A 25,145-nucleotide genomic window follows, 5' to 3' on the forward strand; every position below is an offset into this window, starting at 1 on the left:
GTCATTGTCTTATTCTGAAGAGTGTAGTCAATCTTTGCCTCGTATATCACAGATCGTTAAGTTTTATTTCCAGCAGATTATAACATGCTTGAGCGTTTGTTTCACACATAATTGCCTAAATTTAGAGCACTTTGGTCCTGGTGTGACAATTAATTCAAGATGGTCGGATTGCTGTCGTCTTCTAGTAAATGTTAATATCAAACTTTGTGTCAAGTTGAAGTGTACATGTCTTTTTCATATTCAGCTGATTTTATCGGTATTACTGATGATGAATTTCACCTTGTTTGTGTGTGTCTTTTCAAAATATAAGAAAAAAGTAAATAAAGAAATTCGTTACCATACGTTAGACCATCTAAGCTAATTTGTTAACCATTGCTACAAACAAACAATAGAAATGAGTCTGTTTGTAAAGAAAGATCAACCATAGTTAATGCTAGAACGTAATTTTGATTAACTTGTTCATTCTCTGAATTATATATGATTTTTAAAACTTTTAGCATAAACGTTTAAGTCACGAATAAAATTGTAATTTCTGTCCGTTCGTCCATCTGTCTGTCTATGATTTCTTCTTTTGAGATAAAAAACCGTCTTTCCTACCATTATTACAATAATTCATAAATACAGTTCATTCATAGACATGCAACAAGATTAAATCGAAGTTTCTGAAAATAAATGTGTGTTTCAGCGCTGTTATGGTATCCTATTTATCAATCTTAAGAACTGCTAAATATCTGCCAAGTATTTTCTTCGTTAGTGTCGTTTCTATTTCCCAGACGGATATAGTTCCAGGAAGATATCTTTTGAAAACATGCCTCATTTCATAATTTAATACTTATGTGAAAAACTACAGAAAAATCTGTAAAAAGTTAGCCAAAAGTTTAAACATAAACCCCGTTTAATGGCAGTGGGTAAACGCCAAAGACATTAAACACAAAAACAAAAAATCACAAACAAGAAACATGGAACAACAGCACATCACTCCACAAACAGGACAGTGCGTATATACTATATAAAAGAACTAAAAACCCTACAACAATACCACAAATATTGATGTGAGTTGTTTACCTTATGGTTTTGTCAACTTTGTTATCTTTTGTATAAAGAACGATGCGATATAATTCGAAGGGACATAACTTATCAACAGGATGGCCTTGATTCCAAACACAAGTGTTGATAATTGTACGCGGTAAGTTATAGTCTCTTTTATATTATTTTCGGATATCTGCCCCGGAAAAAAAGAGAAGTGGTAGTTGAAAAACATCATTATGTCATTTCGTATGCTTTGGAGTTTTTTTTATCTCCGATTTAATTAACACTGGAAGCTAGTGTAATTTATGTAATGCTTATTACGTGTTTAAAGTTATTGGACCAATTCCAAGATGATGCTTAGGTGTTCATGTTTATTGATTACTAGTGTGGGGGTAACATTTGTATACCTCGAAAGAGCATATCGTTTACACTGATGTAGTCTTGACGTCTAGGTATATGTGGATTTAATGACGATTTACCATACCAAATGTTGTCAAACCTATATTGACGTGTTCACTATTTCCAATATCTTACTTATAAACTGGATATGCTGACATATATTTCGTCGACATATCAGGTAAAACACTTTAAAGTACTTTTGTCGACACAAGGTTAGTTAACATTTCCACTAAATAACTGGAAAAGTCGCAAACTCGCCAAGTCATATATTTCATTCAAGCAAACCCTATACTGTTGTCATTTATTTGTTCTAGAAGCGTGTTTGTAGTCAGAATATAACATATTATTACACGTAAACTATACAAGCTTTTTGTGATATATAGAATACATAATGTAAAGATATATTAACAAAATAAATGATAATAACATTTATACGAAAGCTAGAGTAAATGATGATGTTTTTCTTCGTTAAAGTTGAGCTGAAATAAAAACAAATGCATTTTGTGAGATGTGTTTGGTCTTATGCATTTAAAAATGGTACTCTGCTATTAAAATGTACGCGGGCCTTTTTTAAGACACTTTTTGTTGATACATCATATAAATCAACACATACTCATGTAAACATTACTTGTTTAACGATTGTATCCATCTATTTGTAAATCTTTATAATAAGAAAAACCATTAAGTCGAAAAAAAAAGTTCTGTTCTGTTTTGTCGAACAATTCATGACTACAATAGGAGTACACATTTGGGCTCTTTTAAACGAGAATACGACAGAAAATCATGAAGACAAGAAATGGCAATTTGAATAATAAATGAAAGCGGCAAATTCAATTTAAATTAATGCTTGCAAAATCAAAAACTCTTTTATTCAACTCATCAGTAAATCTCTTAGTTTCGAAATATATATATTAAGTCCTAGATTATATTGTTTGAAAATAGCTATCGTTATATATATGCGTTGATTAAATGGCTCATTTGCTAAACATATTAAGCAGGATAGCAATAGTTGAGATCAATGTTTTGAAATATTATGGTAGCTGTGTAACTGCAATTAAACTATCGTTCATTATCATAACGAGGGATAATACTCGTTTTCAAGTGCCTTGTTTTTTTTAGATTTTTGTATGGGGTTCTAGCAATGAACTTAAGTCTGTTGTTTCTGATTCCTGATTATTATTGTCATGTGACACATTTATAATTGACGATAGTTGTGTATATGTTATGTTACCAACACAAACTTATACGCCCATTTACCTTCAAGCGAATAACAGGGACGACTGACCTTAAAACAACCTATTAAATGTTTATTGAGGTAAATGGGTATAATTAGAAAATAATAATTTAAGGGCTTGTCATTATAATATATTAAATCACTCTAGAGAACTCTCATGAGTATATCAGCTAATGGCTATTGCGTAACGAGTTAAGTAGGAGCGAGCATGATTTGATTAAGCGTAATGATTGGGTCAATTCCTGATTTATTCGTCTTCAACAGGAATATTTCTAACTTCGTAACAACACATGGAAACCATAATCATCCACATCGTCAATACTGTCACACGGAACTAGAACAGGGAGAATTGTAGTGCGTTGTTAAATTGGATGTGTGGCAATTAATACCAGTTGTTTAAATGTTAACAATATTTGAATTTTATTTTTTGGTAATAAATTGTAAAGCTAAACTTAGCTCTTATTATTGATAATTGCTACTTACTTAATTGCAAAATCGTTTAGGATTCATGTCAAAACGTGCGGTTTGCACAAATAGACAAACCATAGAATGATTTCAAGGAAAAAGAAGATTTTGCGTCGGAAAAATGCTCAGTTGGACGTAACCTGCAATTGTAGCAAGGAAAGAAACATTACATGTTACAATGGATTCATATGTGGTCTGAGTGTGTGCAAAGAGGAACGTGAGTACATATATTACAATATCAGTTCGACTTCTAGTAAATCTGGTTTATTAACGGGTCATATGCCATTTTAGACAATTAGTTAGGTAAGGAGTTGTATGTCTGTTCAACCTTTAAATTAAAAAAAAAACACGTTTAAGAAAATGATTGAATTCAAGAAAAAAGAAGATATTTGTTTTCTTGGTGAATAATGTTTTTAACGAAGAAATGGTTTCTAAAAACTTTTTCTAAACCACCTACGTCCCAATAAGAAAATACGAACTTAATCTAATTTTACTAATTTCTTGTTGAAGTATACGAATTATATTACATTCGGGTCAACGCTTGCTAACATTCATTTGAACCGAATCGAATTAAAGCTAAGTTATTTCCATAGTAACCTAGTATACGTGAGAAAGATTGTAAATTCAAAAGCAGTTAATGTTGGGTAAACATTTTCAGAGATCACCTACTAATTGTCATTTTTTCATTTGTATAGATTTCTTGTTTATTTTCCTAATCAAATTTTCCCTGGAATATGTTACGTTTGAAAATGAAGAATTTAAATCAAGTTCAAAGGATTTAAATATTTATTTACGTAACAAATTACTTTTCTAGAAAAAAATATTTCTCGTTCGAAAAATCGTTTTTACTAGGCGCCATCGAACCGAGAAAACACAGGTAGATTGTGGTGACGATGTAAACAATTGTTTTTTGAGTTTGGCAGTTTTAAATGTGATGTAGATTGCTTCTTTAGTCCCAAAGGGGAATATGCTATTCTGCTACATGTCAGCCATTGTTTACTGGTGTTTTATTTCCTTGCATGGTAGTTCCACGTATAAATGTTCCATAATCCTTGACGATAACCAAATATTATAACCTACCTTTCCAGCAAAAAAGATAGTCTATCGACCTCAAGTTATATTAAGTAGCATGCTAAATTATAAATAATCCAGAGTTTACAACTTAAAAGACATGACGTCATAATTTGTTTGCCAGCCTGTTGAAAATCTGGCTCCGCACCGCTCCTTTGAATCATTATGATTTTTGATAATATGTTCTTACTGCTACTTTGGGATCATTTTTTGGACAGAGGTGCTCTTTTTTGAACCAATCGCAATCAGTCCAGCAGCTCCATATGCGGCGATATTATATCTTAATATTTGTGAAAGAAAATTCAAATAGTGATATATTAAAACGTACGTCAAAAAAAGGTTTAAGCTACAAACCTTGCAGAAATTATTTTCGTGTTAAAAAAATAATAAAAGCCGGATGTATCAAAAGAAGGTATTGAAAAACTCAACACTGTTCTCAATTTCACGAATTCACAAGGTCACGATTTAAATTCTAAGCTTTCCCATTTAACGATTTCATGGTTTCACGATTTTAACCTAACGAATTCACTATTTCATGAGTTCATGAAATCAAGTAGAAATCGCACCACGGGTGTCTCGTAGTATTTCGAAAAGTGACTCTATCACCAATTAATAAGAAAAATCAGCAAGACTATCATGTTGTCGGTTTGGATATGATTATATACAATTGTGTTACTGACATTTCTTATTGTGCCTTATCCTCTCCATTTCTCACGTTTCTTCACCCTCTCTTCATCACTCCCTCAATTCCTCATCGTTTTCCGGATCTAACTCTCCCCTCTTATCCCTAACCTTTGCTGATTACGCCCCCCCCCCCCTCTACCCTCTTTCTTTCAACTTTTTAACTCATGCGTACGCCTTTTTCTTCGGTTTCTCCACTCTTTTCTTGTATCTCTACGCTCTCACTCCTCCATCTCTCTAATTTAACTCCCTTTTCCCCAAACTCTTTTCTCTTTCTTCATCTTCCTTACCCATCTATTGCTCTCAATTTCTACCTTTTTCTACACTATTTCGGTGTGTACCTTCCCTCTAGATATACATTAATCCTCTCTTACAACATATCCTCTCTTGAAATCGGTACTGTAATTTTTAATTTTTGAGTCACGAACTCTTATCTTTTTTTAGCCAAACCGTTATTGAAATGTATAGAAAAGTATACAAGGACATATTGGAATGAAACGAACGAAGCCCGTTTCAGTGTAGGTGAATATTCTGTGTTTTATCACAAATTCTCTTCTAAAGAATGTGTCTCAGGCACATTTTCTTCTCCTCAAGTATAGCGAAGCAGGAATGTTCGTTTTAGGAGCTGTTGAATATAATAACTCAAACGTAATTTTTCATATTACGATTTTAAAAGCCCTTTTGTGATATATCAAATGTTCTATGTTTAATACCTTATAAAACTGATTACTTAATAGGGTTTGGTCTTGTGTGATATAACAAATGTCTTATGTTTAATACCTGTTAAAACTGATTAGGATTTTGGCCCTGTGTGATATATTAAATGTTCTATTTTTCATGTTTTATTAAACTGATAAGGAAGGCCTTGTCTTATTCTCTGTCTTTTTCTCGTAAATCTCAGATCGTTAAGTTTGATTTCTTGCGGATTATGACATGCTTGAGCAATTCTTTCACACTAAATTGCCGAAATATCGAGCACGTTTGTCCTTGTGTTACAATTTATAGCAGACGTTCGGATTGGTATCTTCTATAAGTAAATGTTTATTTCAAACTTTGTTGAATTGTACATGCCGTTTTAATATCAAGTGATTTAACTAAATGATGAATTTTCTTTTGTTTGTGTTTCTCATTCTTTTCAAAATATAAGAAAAAAAGAAAATAATGAATTTCTGTTACGTTAGACCATCTGTGCTAAATTATTAACAATTGATACAAACAAACATTAGAAACGAGCCTGTTTGTTAAATACTCCCATAAAGAACGATTATCCATTCCTTTTGCTAGAACATTATTTTGTTAAGTTGCTCATTCTCTGAATTGTATATGAATTTTAAAACTTATAACATGCATGTTGAAGAAACGCTTGAAATTCTAATTTCCGTCAGTTCCTCCTTCTGTCTGTCTATGATTTTCTTTTTGTGCAGTGGCAATTGACTGGATCGGGGAAGCGTCATTGCTAGAAATCTCATAAATACATCACATTTGCCTAGTTTAGGAGCAGAAAATCTCTTTTCCTACCTTTATTACAATAATTTATAAATACAGTCAATTCAAAGACACGCAACAAGATTAAAGAGAAGTTTAATATAAAGAAGAATATAATTGTGTTTCAGCGCTGTTATGGCATCCTATTTATCAATCTTAAGAACTACTAAATTCCTGCCAAGTTTTTCTTTCGTTTGTGTTGCATCTATTTCCCAGACGGATACAGTTCCAGGAAGATATCATTTGAAAAAATGCCTTATTACATGTATCAAAACCATTAACACTAAAAAGCCTGAATTAATACCACAAAACCTCTAGATCTTGATGTGAGTTGTCTCCCTTGTGGTTCTTGTTTTGTCGTTTTGTCGACTGTGTTATCTTTTGTTTAATGAAAGATGCAATTAATTATCAACGGGATGGCCTAAATTCCTAACGCAAGTGTTGATTATTGGACGCTGGTAGTTATAGTCTCTGTTATAATTTTCGAATATATGCCCCGGAAAAAAGATAAGTGGTAGTTGGAAAACATCGATATGTCATTTCGTATGCGTTCGAGTATTTTTAACTCCGATTCAATTGACATTGATAGTTAGTGTAATTTATGTAATGCTTATTACGTGTCAAAAATTCTTGGATCAATTAAAAAACGATTTACAATATCACATGTTGTCAAACCTATTTTGACTTGTTTATTATTCCAATATCTTACTTATAAACTGGATATGCTGACATATATTTCGTCGACATATCAGGTTAAACACATTTAAGTGCTTTTGTCGATACAAGTGTAGTCAGCATATGCACTAAGCAACTTGAAAAGTCGCAAACTCGCCAAGTCACATGATTCATTCAAGCAAACCCTTTGGTGTTGTCATTTATTTGTTCTAGAAGCGTATTTATAGTCAGAATATAATATATTAATACACATAAACAGTTTGTTGGTAATATGTAGAATACAGAATGTTAAGATATATTTACGAAATAAATAAAAATAGCATTTAAAACAACGCTAGTGTAACTGATAATATTTCTCTTAGTTAAAGTTGAGCTAAAATAAAAACAAAGGCATATTATGCAATGTGTTTGCTTCTTATACAATTAAAAATTGCGAACATGTCCGTGGACCATTTTTAGATTATATTTTCATATTCATCAACTCGTACTCATGTATTGCTTATTTGTTTAACAATTGTATCTATATGTAAATCTTTATAATGAGACAAACCTTTAAGTCGAATAAAATAAGTTCTGTTCTGTTTTGTCGAACGATTCAGATCTACGAGAGGAGTACACATTGGGACTCTTTACAACGAGAATACGACAGAAAATCATGAAGACAAGACAGTTCAATTTGGATAAAAAATGAAAGCTCCAAATTGATTATAAATTTATGCTAACAAAGTCAAAAACTCTTTTACTCAACTCATCAGTAAATCTCTTAGCTTCAAAATAAATATACATTAAGTTCTAGAATATATTCTTTGGAAATAGCTAGTGTAAAATATTTGCGTTTATTAGATTGCCCATTTGCCAATCATATTAAACAAGATAGCAATTGTTGAGTATGTATGTTTTGAAATATACCACGAAACCTATTAAGCTTTATCATTACGTATTTCGTTAGTTATTAAGTTTAACTTTGTTGGGAATCTAATTTATCGGAAACTTCATTAGAACTGAAATTCCAATGCATAGCTGGAATCGATATCAGACAGACACTTGAATATTTTCCTCCAAGTGCGGGATGTTATTTAACGTAATCAAGTATTACGATTCCATAGAATGTATTGTTATGGGAAGCCTCAAGCCCGAAATATAAACGACTTAGTATACTTAATGTGATTTATAATGATAATTAAGCTTGCGAATGAATATATCATATCTAAACAAGGACATGCAAACAAATATATTAGGCACTAATCAGTGTATTTTTTTAATGAATGTATATATTTGAAACATAACACCAGCGTATTAACAAAGGCCGTTCTAAAATGGCATATTTTTGTAATCTTATTTTATATTTTGTAAAATACCGAATAAATTGAATAGAAAACGTTTAGAAATTGATTTAAAAGGTAGATAAATATTAAATCAGAAAGTGCAAAATTAACATTATTAATGAAAATTTGAAAATAATATAAAAATAATTGTAATATTTAACAACCCAAATAACTCATATAAGTTTCATTACATTATTGCTGTTACATTCTTTACTTACATAAAATCATTCCTTACTTTGAAGAAAATAATATACTTATTACTGGTAGCTATGTAGCTGCAATTAAACTATCGTTTTTTTAATAACGATGGATAATAATTGTTTTGTAGTGCCTTGTTAGTTTGGCTTTTTGTATAGAGATTTAGCAATAAATAAACTCTGTTGTTGCTGATTTGTGATCATTATTGTCATGTGACACATTTCTAATTGACAGTTTTGTATATGGTTTGTCACCAACACAAATTGTAAGCCCATTTACCTTCAAACGAAGGACAACTAACCTTTAACACATTATTACATTATTATTTAGTTAAATGAGTATCATTGAAAAAGTCAATATAAGGGCTTGCCATTATAATATATATTAAATCACTCTCTAGAACTCTCATGAGGATATCAGCTAATGGCTATTGCGTAAAGAGAAGTTAAGTAGGAGCGAGCATGATTTGATTAAGCGTAATGATTGGGTCAATTCCTGATATATAAGTCTTAAACAGCAATATCCCTGACTTCGTAACAACATATGGAAACCATTATCAGCCACATCGTCAATACTGTCACACGGAACTAGAACTGTGATAATTGTAGCTCGTTGTTAAATTGGACGTGTGGCAATTAGTACCAGTAATTTAATTTTAACAATATTTGAATGCTCGTTTTTGGTAAAAATATTGATAAGCTAAACTTGTGGCAATTTTCAACTCTTTTGCTTTTGAGAATTGTTGTTTACGAAATCGTAAAGAATTCATGTCAAAACGTGAGGCTGGCACTGAAGAACAAAACATAAAACGATTTCAAGCAAAAAGAAGATTTTGCTGCGAAAAAATATCCAGTTGCACGTAACCTGCAATTGTTGCAAGGAAAGAAACATTAACTGTTACAAAGGAGTCATGTGTAGTCTGAGTGTGTGCAATGAGGAACGTGAGTACTTATATTACTATATCAGTTCAACTAATAGTAAATATGGTTTATTGTCTGTTCATATGTCATTGTTGCAGACATTTATCATAGTAGTTCTTTCTGTCCTCATAATGTTGTATTGTATTTTTACTTATGCTCATTTTCTCATGTGTTTGTGTCATGAATGATGTTTAAAATTTGGATACTTGTCCAACGTTTAGATTAAAAAATGAATACGTTTAAGAATACGATTGAATCCAGATAATTAAAAATGAAAATAGAAAGGTGTTTTGTCTTCTTGGTGAAAAATGTTCTGAAGAAAGAAATGGTTTCCTATGTCACCTACGTCGCCAATAAAAAATATCAACTTAACCTAATTTCACTTAACGTATTGTTGTAGTATACGAGTTAAATTACATTCGGGTCAATGCATGCGTATATACGTTTGAACCGAATCGCGACAACACTAAATTGTTCCCATAGAAACCTTGCATCTGAATAGCTTGTAAATTCAAAAGCAGTTTAATGTTGGCTAAACGTTTCCAGAGATCAGTCACTAATGCTTATTTTTTAGTAGTATATATTACTTCTTTATTATCCTGATCAAATTTTCCCTGTAATAGTTTATGTCTGGAAAGGACGAAATTAAATAATGTTCAAAGAATTCAAATATTTATTTACGAAACAAATTACTTTTCTGGCAAAATACGTCCGCAAAACGTTTCTCACCAGGCGGCATCGAAACAAAAAAGTAAGAGGTTAATTGTGGTAACGATATGAACAATTAAAAAAAACCGCATATAGACCTTCATTTATAGTAAGTAAAATGTCTAATTGTTTAAAATTTTGACAACTTCATGACATGATGTCATAATTTATTTCCCATTATGATTTTACTGTATGTGTTCCAATAGTTACTTCTATGGTTATTTTGGACAGAGTGGATCTTAGTTAATCAATCAGAATCAGCGGAGCAGCTCAATATGCGGAGACATAAACTCCTAAGTATACGTGAAAGAATATTTCAAAAGTAATGCATTCAAACATACTTAAAAAAAGGGTTTAGGCTAAAAATATTACAGAAATTATTTTCGTGTTAAAAATAACAAAAGCAGGATATATGAAGCGAGGACATTGACAAACTCATCACTGTTCTTGATAATTTCAACTTCAAAAATATCCCACTTACCTAATTCATGGTCTCATGATTTCAACCTAACGAATTATCTATTTTATGATTTTATAGCATCAAGTTGAAATGTCATCACGGGTCTCTCGTTGTTTTCCGAAAGGTGGCTGTTTTTCCAATTCAAAAAAGAACAACAAGATAATCATGTCGTCAGTTTAAATAAAATAATATCAAATTGAATAACTGACATTTCTTATTGTGCCTTATTCTTTCGTTTTAAATATATTACGTTCCTTTCCCCTTTCTTTATGACTCCCTCAATCTCTTATCGTTTTTTTCCTGATTTGACTCTCTCCCCTCTTATCCCTTACATTTTCTTTTGACACCCCACTCCCTTCTTTCTTTATACGCTTTTACCACAAACGTCTCTTTTCCCTCGATTTCACCAAACTCTTCTTGTATATCCACGCTCTCACTCCTTTATCTATTTAATTTAACTTCATCCTACTTAACTATTTTCTCTTTCCACATCCCTTTCCGCATCTACTGCTCTCGCGCTCCCGCTCTTTCCCTTACAATATCTTTTTTATACATTTTGCTTCATCCTATTCTCTGTGAAATTCCCCCCTCTATATAAATGAATGCTCCCTTACAACATATCCCCCTTGAGTTTTGTACTCTAATCATAGAGTCATATACTGTTATATTTTTCTAGCTATACCGATATTGAAATATATGCAAAAATATACAAGGGTACACCAGAATGAAGTTTAACCAAGTAAACCCCGTTTCAGTGTCAGTGATTTTTCGTTATTTTATAACATATTCTTTTCAAAACAATGTGTCTCAGGCACATTTTCTTTATAGCCTTAAATATAACGGAGCAGGAAATGTTAGTTTTATTAGCTATTGAATATAGTAACACAGACGTGTGTTTTTATTAAACGATTTTTACAAGTCCTTTTGTGATATATAAACTGTTCTATGTATAATATTTTATAAAAACTGATTAGGAATTTGGCCTTGTGTGACATATGAAATGTTATATTTTCCATGTTTTATTAAACTGATTAGGAAGTTGGCCTCGTCATATTCTGAAGAGTGCCTCGTAAATCACAGATCGTTAAGTTTTATTTCTTGCGGATTATTACATAACTGAGCATTTGTTTCCCACATAATTGCCTAAATTTAGAGCACCTTCGTCCTCTACTAATGATTTATTTCAGTTTGTGAAATTTTGTTACGTTAGACCGTCTGTGCTAAAGTATTAACCATTGATACAAACAAACAATATAAATGTGCCTGTCATACAAAGGATGAACAACCATTCTTAATGACAAGACGTAATTTTGTTTAACTTGTTTGTTTACTGAATTGGATATGCATTTTAAAACTTATACACGTTGAGGTAACGCATGGAATTGTAATTTCCGTTTGTTCGTCCGTCTGTCTGACTACGATTTATTTTTGTGCAGTGGTAATTGACTGCATGGGGGAAGCGTCATTGCTATAAATCTCCTGAACACATTTGCCCAGCTTAGGAGCAGAAAATTGTCTTTCCTACCATTATTATAAAACTTAAGACATGCAACAAGATTAATGAAAAGTTTCGGAACATATAATTGTGTTTCAGCGCTGTTAGTGTATCCTATTTATCAATTTTAAGAACTACTAAATATCTGCCAAGTATTTCCTTCGTTAGTGTCGTTTCTGTTTCCCAGACGGATACAGTTCCAGGAAGATATCATTTGAAAAAGTGCCTCATTACATTTGCCAAAAATACCAACACTAAAAAGCCTGAAACAACAACACAAAACCGTCTAGATATTGATGTGAGTTGCCTCCCTTGTAGTACTGTTAATTGGTCGACTTTGTTATGTTTTGTTATGTTTTGTATGAATAAAGATTGAATTCAAACCATATGACATAAATTATCAACAAGAAGGTCTTGTTTCCAAACAAAAGTGTTGATTATTGGACGCGGATAGATGTAGTCTCTTTTATATAATGTTTCGGATATCTGCCCCGGATAAAAAGATGGTGGTAGTTAAAAAACAAAAAATTGTCATTTTGTTATATTCTTTCAAGTTTTTTTTTATCTCCCATTGAATTGACATCGAAAGCTTGTGTAATTTATGTAAAGTTTATTACGTGTAATAAGTTCTTGGACCAATTCCAAGATGATGCTTAAGTGTTCCTGTTTATTGATTGCTAGTGTGGGGTTAACATTTTTTTTACTACGGAAGAGTATATCGTATATACTGATGATGTAATCATGTATTCTTGACGACTTGTTTTATGTCGACTTGACTAGTTACATTACCAGATGCCGTTGAAAATTTGTTTGCCTTGCTCACTTATTCCAATATCTCACTTATTTACTTGATATGATGACATACATTCCGTTGAAAAATCTGGTTTAACACATTATGTCGACGTATAAACATGAAGTTGACACAACAGGACACCTTCTTAAGTAGACAAAAGTTAGGTCGTCATATTCACTCACTATGTGTAAAAGTAGACATAACTTTGGCAACTTCTTTTGTTTAAACTCGTCAAGTCGATATAAATAAAATCGACAAAAGTGCTTGATCACATCATCAGTGTAAATGATATTCGCTTCATACTGAACAGCACAACGCTGCAAGATTTTAATCTGAAACTTTCTTAGACTGAAATGAATTCAAAATCAAAATCATTGCTGCACTTGCCTATCTGATGAATCGTTTTAGCAGAGACTTAGAGAGTGCTTACATATCATGAAACCATGTATTGTATGGAAAAACAAAGCCTCTAGCCGATAAATAAACAACATAGCATAATTAATGTGATATTTGATGTAAATTATAGAATAAATGAGAATATCATATTTAATTTTTTTTTTTAGAGACCTGTTACAAATATAATAGACACTAAGCAATATATCTGTTTTAATAACGTATATTTGAAACATTATACTAGTGTACATACAAGGGTTGTCCAAATTTAGCCAATACTGTTTGTTTGAAGAGGTAATCAAATGAAACGAATTGAAGACTAAAATAGATAACTATTTAATTAGAAAGTGCCTAAAAATATCATGGTTTTATTACGTTTTATAGCCATTCTAAAAACACGATACTTATTGAGCGTTAAAGGAGCCAGTATGCTTTTACACTTGAAAGTTTAATGAAAGATACACATTAATTTTAATGCATTATTATGTTTAACTCATTTGACTTAAAATATGAAAACTAAAACGGATAATATTAGAAAGGACGATAAAATAGATAACTGTTTAATCAGAAAGTGCCTCGAAATATCATGGCTTTAATGATCAAAATACATAAAAGGATAAAATTTATGTACAGAAAAAAGGATTAGCTATAATTTTGCGTTTTTTAACTGGGAAAATTTGTGGTCACGAAGATACTAATTTAAACCAAAGTTAAAGGCCAAAAAATTATCTTATGTTTTATGTTTTGTTTTGTTTAATCATTTCAGTCAAACGAGTAAAACAAACTAATTCATTTAAAAAATCGTGCAAGGAACTATACAGGTTCTCTTATCTGCTGTGGATAAATTTCATTACATTCTTAACATAAAATTCATACCAATTACTGCTAGTTGTATAATTGCGTTTACAAGATTGTTTTTTTTTTCTCATTGGGATGGACACTAATTGCAATTTATAAAAAGCCGTGTTTTTTCGGAATCTCGCCATGTTTTTAGCCTTTTCATCGTTGATTTTTGGTACTAACTAATTGCAAAAACGTAAAAGATTTTTGGGAAAACGTGCAGTTGGCACTAAAGGACAAAACAAAAAGCTTTCAAGGAAAAAGAAATGTTTGCGTCGGAAAAATGTCGAGTTGGACGTAAACTGTAATTGTAGCAAGGAAGGAAAGAAACATGACATGTAAAAATGGATTCATGTGTGGTCTGAGTGTGTGCAAAGCGAAACGTGAGTACTTATAATACAATATCAGTTCTAGTTGTATACTACTTGTATATCAGGGTGATAAACGGGCCATGTGCCATTATTGCTGACATTCTCTTTTTAGTTTGTTTTTCTGTCTCTCCAATCTTTTAAATGAAAACCTTTAAGAATATGAACCCATTCCAGAACATCCTAGTTGTAAAACGAAAAAAGATAAAACGAAAAAAGAGTTTTGTTTTCTCAGTAAATAATGTTTAGAACTAAGATATGGTTTCTGCATACACTTTCAAAATCACCTACGTCCCAATAAGGAAAAAAGATCAACATAATCTAATTTGTTGATGCAGTACACGAATTAAATTACATTCGGGTCAAGGAATGCTAACAGTCGTTCAAACAGAATTGTAAAAACACTAAGTAGTTGCCATAGTTACCTTGCATGTTAAAAGCTTGTAAACTCAAAGGCAGTTTTATGTTGGATAAACGTTTCCAGAGATCAAACACTAATGGACGTTATTGTATTTGTATGGAATTCTTGTTTACTTTCCCTGGAATAAATTACGTTTGAAAATGACGAAATTAAATAAGGTTCAAAGAATTCAAATACTTATTTACGTAACAAATTACTTTTCTGGTAATAAATCAAACGTTTCTTTCAATGCGCCATCGAACCGAGAAGAAACAGGCGAATTGTGGTGACGATATAAGCAATACTTTTTTGGTTTAGCAGTTTTAAATGTGATGTAGATTACTTCTTTAGTTCCAAAGGGTAGTTAGTTACTCTGTTATGTGTCAGTCACTGTTAACTTGTGTTTTATTTCCTTGCATGGCAGTTCCACATATGAATGTTCCATTATCTTTAAACATTAACAAAGATTATAAACTACATTCCAGCTAAAAAGATCGCCTATCGACCTCAATTCGTGATGAGTAGCTTGTGATTATGAATTTTTGTTTGTTTCACAACTGAAAAGACATGGCGTCATAGTTTGTATCCCCGCCTGTTGAAAATTTTAATGACCTAAACATCCCGCTGTCCTAAATCATTATGATTTTAAATTATATGTTCTTTCTGTTACTTCGGAAACTTTTTTGGACAGAGGTGTTCTTATTGAACCAATCACAATCAGTCCAGCACCTCCATAAGCGGAGAATTCAACTCTAATTATACGTGATAAAAATATACTAGTAATGTATTAAAACATACTTTAAAAAAGGTTTAAGGCTAAAAACAGTACTGAAACTATATTGGTCTTGAAACGGCAGGATGTATGAAACGAGGGAATCCAAAAACTCAACTCTGTTCATAAATTCACGAACTCACAATTCCACGATTTCAATTTCAAAAAGTTTCCATTTAACGTAATTAATAATTTCACAATTTCAACCTAACGAATTCAATAGTTCATGCTTTTTGTCAAAATAAAGTTGAAATTTCATCACGGGTCAATCGCAGTATTCCGAAAAAGGACTGCTTATCCAATGAAAAAGGAAAGAACAGTTGAGTACTATGCGTAAAGATAGCGTCTTTTGACGGAAACAGTTTACTCACAAGCGCAATGATTTATGGCATTTGTCTTCCTTTTATGAATTATTGCACGTAGAATAGGTTCTTCGGTTAAAAACAGTGCCTTGTTAAAGGGCTTCATCTTTCCAAATTAAAATAAAAAGATAATGTGTGTCATGTATTAAAAACAAGGTCTTTTTGGTGTTATTTTCACATGTTGATCTAACAATTATAATGTATATTATCTGGCAAAACAGTGTGTTGACTTTAAGTTAGCCACTTGCCTTACAAAAGAAACTAAGCACGGTGTTTCTATTTATTGTACACTAGCAGAATGTTGGTTTCGGTAGGTTCATTTTTACATTTCATATTTTATGTTATGCCATTTGTGTATTTCAATTGTACTTAGATTACTTTACCTCTAGCATCGATGGACACCTGTTTTATTCCATTTAGATGACATCATTGTTGATTTGCATTGCACTTACGGAGAAAAAATCTCACGCATACCTTAACACGAACATAATACACAGCTGAGTATAAACTCCCGTTTGAAAGTAAACAATATTACAACAAGTACAAATTTGAATACACGTAATACAATATTGATGATATAATCATTACAAACACAGTCCGAATCCACTTTCCAGCCCTATCTAGAACATGGTATATAATGACTATTGAATTGCATAAATTAGGTATGATCAGCACACGGAACTAAATGAATTACAATTTGCTGTTAAAGTGTCTGTGTGTTAATTTCAACTTAAAATATGCATACCTTTTATCTTTATTGTTAGTTTTTTTATCGATATAACATTTGAGTATTGCTACTGATAGTGGGAATATGTCGAAAACGGGATTTTTGTACTCCTTTAATATCAAATCATAAAAGCGTTATTGCAATAAATCAGTAAAAATCTCACATTTCCGTTACTCATTAAACCGGAAGTTCAAGTTCAGAAAGTTTAAGTCTTTCCTACAAATATTTCAGTAAATTATAAATACTGTCGATTCAAAAACATGCCAAGTGTAAACATTATTTTCTCAAAATATAATTGTGTGTTAAAGCTGTTTGGATACACTATCTCATATCATTTAGAAAAATGCCTTGTTTCTTTCGTCAAATCTCCAAACACTAAAAAGCCTGACAAAATACGACAAAACTGTCTAGATATTGATATGAATTATGTCTCTTGTGGTATTTGCTATGGCGTTGTGCCGATGGTTTTAATTTTTGTTCAATAAAGATGCAATTAATATACAATTAAAGGAAAATAAATTATCTACAGAAATAAAATATGCAAATGGCCGTGACTCGCAACACGAGTGTTCATTACTGAACACATATAGTAATAGTTTCAATAAAACTATTGCGATAGCTGGCCCCAAAACAAGAGTAATGTTAGTTTAATACTCTATGTTCCGATACGCTTGACATTGAAAGGCAGTGTAATTTATGTAATGCTGTTTACGTGTTAAAGGTGTTTGGACCAAGCTTTAGTTATACTCAGGACTTCTTGTGTATTGATTGACAGTGTGGGGTTACATTTTTGATGTACTGATGATGTAACCATATAGTCTTATATCATACCTCATAAATTTGTCCGTTATTTGTATATATAAAATCGATCGGTCCGTATATCACTGTATTTTGATGAAAATCCAGTTTAATGACGTCAGCGATCAATATTTTTTTTGGCCGGTCCGGACCTCGCCAAAAATGTAATATGGACCGTTGACGTCATACAATTAGGAAGTGCAGCTTGCTATTTTCACAACGGCGAAAACTTGTCGCAAGTAAACATCATTAGCTTTGTTCAATAAAACACATTTAAATCGCTTTAAAATATTGAATGGTAATGAAAACTGTTCGGTATAATATAAGAAATATTACACACCACTTCGGGCTATATGGCATTATAAGTACCGTCCAGTCAGCCCCCGAAGGTGAATGAACCTCGGCTACACTTTCGGTGGCTGACTGGCAGGTCCTTGTAATGTCATTTGACCCTTAGTGGTGTGTTATATTTCTTAAATATAGAAAAGTACTTGATCACATCATCAGTATAAACGATAAACGCTTCCATACTATGCAACACAACGCTGCAAGATACAGTTGTATGAATGGATTATTGTAAGTAACCTTATGTCATTACAAATGGAAGTTAAAAATAGTTGCACAGGTTTTTATTCGTGCAGTCACAATGATGTTGTCATTTATTTGTTGGAGAGGCCTATTTTAATCAGAACAGATTTTATTTCATGTAAAAGCTTGACAGTGTTGTAGGTTATAGAGTATTCATGATTAACAAATATATTGATATAACAATTATACGATTTAATTGAACACTAGTGAAACTAGTTGGTTCATTTTGATTAAAATTAAATGCATGTTGTGCGGTGTATTGTATCTAATTAAACAAATAATGTCACCGTTGACTTACAAATACGTGTTCCTTATTTGTTGTGTTAAACGATTCTTGGCGCTGAAATGAACATTGTTTTTGCAAAATCAAAACCTCTTCTTCCAAACTGACCAGTAAAGCCCTCTGTTTCGAAGTATATATTCTATGTACTAAGAAATATTGATTGGAAATAGTTATAGACATTTATATCTTAACTTTTTTCATTACGTATTTCGATGGTGATATATATATTGATTGGAAATAGTTACTGTACGATGCGGTTATAGTAACTTATATCTTAAGCTTTATGATTGCGTATTTCGTTGGTTATTTGATTTAAATTTGTTTGGAATAGAGAATATCGGAAACTTCCTCAGACTGAAAGGAAATTCAAATCAAAATCATTACTACTGCACTTGCGTATCTGATGAAACGTATCAGCAGAGGCTTAGAGAATTGCTTACATATTATGATTATCATAAATTGTTCAGTAAAACGAAGCCTCCAGCCGATAAATTAACGACATAACATAGTTAATGTGATTTATAATGAAAAATTTGCTAGTAAATGAGTATATCATATTTTAACAATAAGAAGTTTAGACATCTGCTACAAATAGAATCCACACAAGGCAAGGTATGTGTTATATCTAACGTTTATTTGAAACATACAACAAGAGTAAAAACGAGTGTCGTCTAAATAATGCCTATAAGCCTATTATTGTTTTTTCAAAAAGAATAATATGAAAAGAAAAAGAGGAAAAATAGATAACTATTAAATAAGAAAATGCCTGAAAACATCTTGGCTTTACATACAAATTAAACTATTAATAGACATTTGAAAATCATGATAACTATGTTGCGTTTAAGGCGAACACTATAGTTTTACGGTTGATTGGTGCACACAAGATACATATTAATATAAATGCATTATTTTGTTTGATTTATTTGACCTTATTGATCAAAACAAAAATAAAAGAATTTGTGTACAGATAAAAAAAGATATGCGATTCTTTGGCGCTTTTTTAAATGGGGGAATGTGTGGTCATGTAGCTTTTAATTAAAAACCCCATTTATAAAGGCTAAAATTTATTGTTGTGTTTTATGATCTATTTTTGCTTTTAACATTTAAGTCAAATGAGTTAAACATACTTATGTTTTAGATTGAATTGGTTTTATTTGTGCAACTATAAAGTGTTGAAATTATATATGCCCTCCTTTCAGGCAGGCTACTCGACATTAGCGTCGTCAAGTCATTTGATCCTACTTTATTAATTGCATAATTACTCTGTAACAGTCAGTTATGTAAACATTCTTCACTTGTGGTATGATTAAATGTTTTAAAAATATTCTTAAATCATTTCAGGACTTTAACAAATGACAAATACAAACTCTGAAAGCAATCTTAAATCTAGTTAAGTCACAACCTTTTACTATCCGTGTACTTGTGTTTGTTCAGTGCTTAAAATACAGAAATATCAAGTGGAGAAGGCTATTAATTTTGAAGAGGATATCCGCCAGTTTATGCAAGCTGCTTTATGACATTTCCCATCTTTATTTGCAAGTGCATTCGTCTAAATGGTTATTGCCTTCATGCAATTGAGTTGTGTCCATTTTATTAAGTATCGAATTTGTCTATGTGTGCAACGTTTACGTATCCTTCACTTATTGCTTACTGTCTTCGTCAAAATGAGAAGTTAAATGTTATATTATTTTAATGCAATATACATTATTAGGGAAATGATCACTAAATAATTTAAGCAGTGTTGGAAACTCAAAAAAAGTTACTAAGAATTGTTTATTTTTCTTGGATACGTACTTTGCGTTGTAGTGCGTCTGCCTTAAGTTTTATTTTTGTGAGTGACCGAATGTTTCTCCGCATGCATGTAAATGATTTGTGACGTTATCCAAACACTAACTAACATGATGTGACGTTATAAAACAAGCTTTATGTCATTTTTTTATTAATTTCAGTAGATACACATTTGACTGAAATACAACGCCCTAAACAAACGCTCGTTAAGAAATAAGACAACTATCACAAGTTTAAGTGTTCGCCGGTAAGCCATATTAACGCTTTCAAAAACAAATATTTATCGAAAAGCGATCATGAAGTTAACCTGAGATTGCTAATATGATTGTTAAGATAAGAAACTTTTATATCTATATCGTATTGCAAAATGAATTCACTTCACAATTATACGGTATGTTTTGAAATACATCTATCATTTATCCTATTACAAATAATAGAGCTTTTCATACCATGAACACTGCATGAAGACATGCTTATACTTGGGATGCATCTATTATACAAACAGACCTCAGGCAAGGGAACTATACAGGTTCTCTTTTCTGCTGTAGATTAATTTCATTACATTCTTAACTTTACATTCATACCCATTACTGGTAGTTGTATAATTGCATGTACAAAATTGTTTAAATTCTAATTGGGATGGACAATAACTGCAATTTACATACTGCAGTGTAATTTCGGAGTTTGTTACGGGTTAATCAAGCTATGGGCTAATGTAGGTTTTCGCTGATTTTTTATTATTCTTCCCAGTGGCACGTTTATATCAAACATACTTTCTTTATTTGTTATGTCACCAACACAAAACAGTGAGCCTATTTACCTTCACACGAACAACAAGTACAACTGACTTTAAAAGTCATTGTACAATGAGTTAAATAAGTATCATTGAAAAGTCAGTATATGATCTTGGCATTATACTATACACAATCTGTCCGAAATACCATAGCCCTTAATAAAACTTTCCCGAGCATGTCAGCTAATGGCTGCTGCATAACGAGATGTTAAGTAGGAGCGAGCATGATTTGATTAAGCGTAATGATTGTGTCAATTCCTGATTTATTCGTCTTCAACAGCAATATCCCTAACTTCGTAACAACATTGGAAACCATTATCATCCACATCGTCAATAGTGTCACACGGAGCTAGAACTGGGAGAATTGAAGTTTGCTGAAAAGTGGATCTTTTGCAATTAGTACCAATTGTTTAAATGATAACAATATTTGATTTTGAGTTTTGAACGGATTTTTTTATATGGCAATTTTAAGCCCTTTTATAGTTGATATTTGAGACTAGTTAATTGCCAAATCGTAAAAGATTTTTGGGAAAACGTGTGGTTGGTACTAAAGGAAAAAAACATAAAATGCTTTCAAGGAAAAAGAAGTTTTTGCGTCGGAAAAATGTCGAGTTTGACGTAACCTGTAATTGTAAGAAGGAAAGAAACATTAAATGTTACAATGGATTCATGTGTGGTCTGAGTGTGTGTTCAGAAGAATGTGAGTATTTTTTTTATATCAGCTCAACTACTTGTAAATCAGGTTTACAAACGGATCATATGCCTTTATTTTAGACATAAATTATATTTTTTATGTCTGTCTAACGTTTTAATTTGAAAATACGTTAATGAATACGAGTGCATTCAAGAAAATAAAATGTAATGTCTTCTTGGAGAAGAATGATCCTGATGTAGAAATGGTTTCTTAGTATTTTTCTAAATCACCTACGTTCCAAAAAGACAATTACCAAGTTAATCTAATTTGACTTATTTGATGTTGCAGTATATGAATTAAATTATATTCGGGTCAACGCATGCTAAGAGTCGTTTGAACCGAATCGTTACAACACTAAGTTGTTTCCATAGTGACCTAGTTTACGTGAGAAAACTTGTAAATTCAAAAGCATTTAATGTTGGATAAACGTTTCCAGAGAGCATCCACTAATGGTCGTTATTTTATTTGTATAGATTTCTTGTCTATTTTACTAATCCAATTTCTCCTCAGATTTCATTTGCGTATGCAAATGACGCAATTAAATCATGTTCAAAGTATTTTAAATATTTATTTACATTGCAAATTACTTTTCTGGGAAAACTATTTTTTGTCCGATTCACGTTTCTTACCAGGCGCTATCGAAACGAGAATAAACAGATTAATGGTGGTGACGATATATTTAAAGATTTGTTTGATTCAGCAGTCAAAAAGTTGATTGATTTACTTCTTTAGTTCCAAACAGGAGCAGATTACTCGTGAACACGGCGTCACTCATTCAAGATTTCGAAATCAAAATTTCACGATTTAACGAATTCACGAAATTGAAATGTCTTCTTCACGGGTCACTTGTAGTCTTACGAATTGACTGTATTTGCGACTGAAAAAAGAGAATATTAAATAATTGTTTAAAATAGGTTGACATACTATGTTAACAAAAAAGTATTAAACACTCGTTACGTTTTAAATGTTATACATTTCCATAGAAAGATAAATATCGGCCAGGAGCGGTGAAACATTTTTTATACTTTACTCTTTAATAATAATAATTAGCTCCGATTTACTGTTTGTAAAACATTAACACGATCAAAGGGATAGATAGTCGTGCAGGCTTGTGTTTAGTACTTGAAAATATCACGATTAATTTGCAAGGAGTGAAAAGGGTCTTTCTTATTAAGTATATAGTTGTATGAAACATGTTTATTTTCATTTCTGACCAATACTGTCGCCGTTTTTGCCCCAAGTCTGTATCTTAACTTACAATCATTTAAACAACCATTGACAATTATTCGCACCATTTATAACTATAAAAATGGCCAAACGCGCTAGAGTAAAGAAATGTCATGGTATAAATGGAATGTATTTAAGAATATTAAACATTATTTTCTCAAAATATAATTGTGTGTTAAAGCTGTTTGGATACACTATCTCATATCATTTAGAAAAATGCCTTGTTTCTATCGTCAAATCTCCAAACACTAAAAAGCCTGACAAAATACGACAAAACTGTCTAGATATTGATATGAATTATGTCTCTTGTGGTATTTGCTATGGCGTTGTACCGATGGTTTTAATTTTTGTTCAATAAAGATGCAATTAATATACAATTAAAGGAAAATAAATTATCTACAGAAATAAAATATGCAAATGGCCGTGACTCGCAACACGAGTGTTCATTACTGAACACATATAGTAATAGTTTCAATAAAACTATTGCGATAGCTGGCCCCAAAACAAGAGTAATGTTAGTTTAATACTCTATGTTCCGATACGCTTGACATTGAAAGGCAGTGTAATTTATGTAATGCTGTTTACGTGTTAAAAGTGTTTGGACCAAGCTTTAGTTATACTCAGGACTGTGTATTGATTGACAGTGTGGGGTTACATTTTTGATGTACTGATGATGTAACCATATAGTCTTATATCATACCTCATAAATTTGTCCGTTATTTGTATATATAAAATCGATCGGTCCGTATATCACTGTATTTTGATGAAAATCCAGTTTAATGACGTCAGCGGTCAATATTTTTTTTGGCCGGTCCGGACCTCGCCAAAAATGTAATATGGACCGCTGACGTCATACAATTAGGAAGTGCAGCTTGCTATTTTCACAACGGCGAAAACTTGTCGCAAGTAAACATCATTAGCTTTGTTCAATAAAACACATTTAAATCGCTTTAAAATATTGAATGGTAATGAAAACTGTTCGGTATAATATAAGAAATATTACACACCACTTCGGGCTATATGGCATTATAAGTACCGTCCAGTCAGCCCCCGAAGGTGAATGAACCTCGGCTACACTTTCGGTGGCTGACTGGCAGGTCCTTGTATTGTCATTTGACCCTTAGTGGTGTGTTATATTTCTTAAATATAGAAAAGTACTTGATCACATCATCAGTATAAACGATAAACGCTTCCATACTATGCAACACAACGCTGCAAGATACAGTTGTATGAATGGATTATTGTAAGTAACCTTATGTCATTACAAATGGAAGTTAAAAATAGTTGCACAGGTTTTTATTCGTGCAGTCACAATGATGTTGTCATTTATTTGTTGGAGAGGCCTATTTTAATCAGAACAGATTTTATTTCATGTAAAAACTTGACAGTGTTGTAGGTTATAGAGTATTCATGATTAACAAATATATTGATATAACAATTATACGATTTAATTGAACACTAGTGAAACTGGTTGGTTCATTTTGATTAAAATTAAATGCATCTTGTGCGGTGTATTGTATCTAATTAAACAAATAATGTCACCGTTGACTTACAAATACGTGTTCCTTATTTGTTGTGTTAAACGATTCTTGGCGCTGAAATGAACATTGTTTTTGCAAAATCAAAACCTCTTCTTCCAAACTGACCAGTAAAGCCCTCTGTTTCGAAGTATATATTCTATGTACTAAGAAATATTGATTGGAAATAGTTATAGACATTTATATCTTAACTTTTTTCATTACGTATTTCGATGGTGATATATATATTGATTGGAAATAGTTACTGTACGATGCGGTTATAGTAACTTATATCTTAAGCTTTATGATTGCGTATTTCGTTGGTTATTTGATTTAAATTTGTTTGGAATAGAGAATATCGGAAACTTCCTCAGACTGAAAGGAAATTCAAATCAAAATCATTACTGCACTTGCGTATCTGATAAAACGTATCAGCAGAGGCTTAGAGAATTGCTTACATATTATGATTATCATAAATTGTTCAGTAAAACGAAGCCTCCAGCCGATAAATTAACGACATAACATAGTTAATGTGATTTATAATGAAAGATTTGCTAGTAAATGAGTATATCATATTTTAACAATAAGAAGTTTAGACATCTGCTACAAATAGAATCCACACAAGGCAAGGTATGTGTTATATCTAACGTTTATTTG

The 25,145-nt window shown here is 31.7% G+C and overlaps 1 protein-coding gene across 5 annotated transcripts in view; it reads left to right on the plus strand.

Moving 5' to 3' along the window:
* Window positions 1–25,145, plus strand: part of LOC128243333 (protein-glutamine gamma-glutamyltransferase K-like) — a 240,508-nt gene that overhangs the window by 159,070 nt on the left and 56,293 nt on the right. Inside the window, exon 1 of one of the 5 annotated variants that reach the window (XM_052961039.1) lies at window positions 1,157–1,186. The exons of 3 other annotated variants lie outside the window; for them this stretch is intronic. The gene's annotated coding sequence lies outside the window, so the exon portion shown is untranslated. Of the gene's footprint in view, window positions 1–1,156; window positions 1,187–1,586; window positions 1,607–25,145 lie in introns of those variants that run through there. One more of the 5 variants, XM_052961040.1, reaches the window with a different exon arrangement.

The sequence above is a fragment of the Mya arenaria genome, chromosome 8 (genome assembly GCF_026914265.1).
Source record: "Mya arenaria isolate MELC-2E11 chromosome 8, ASM2691426v1".
Lineage (NCBI taxonomy): Eukaryota > Metazoa > Mollusca > Bivalvia > Myida > Myidae > Mya > Mya arenaria.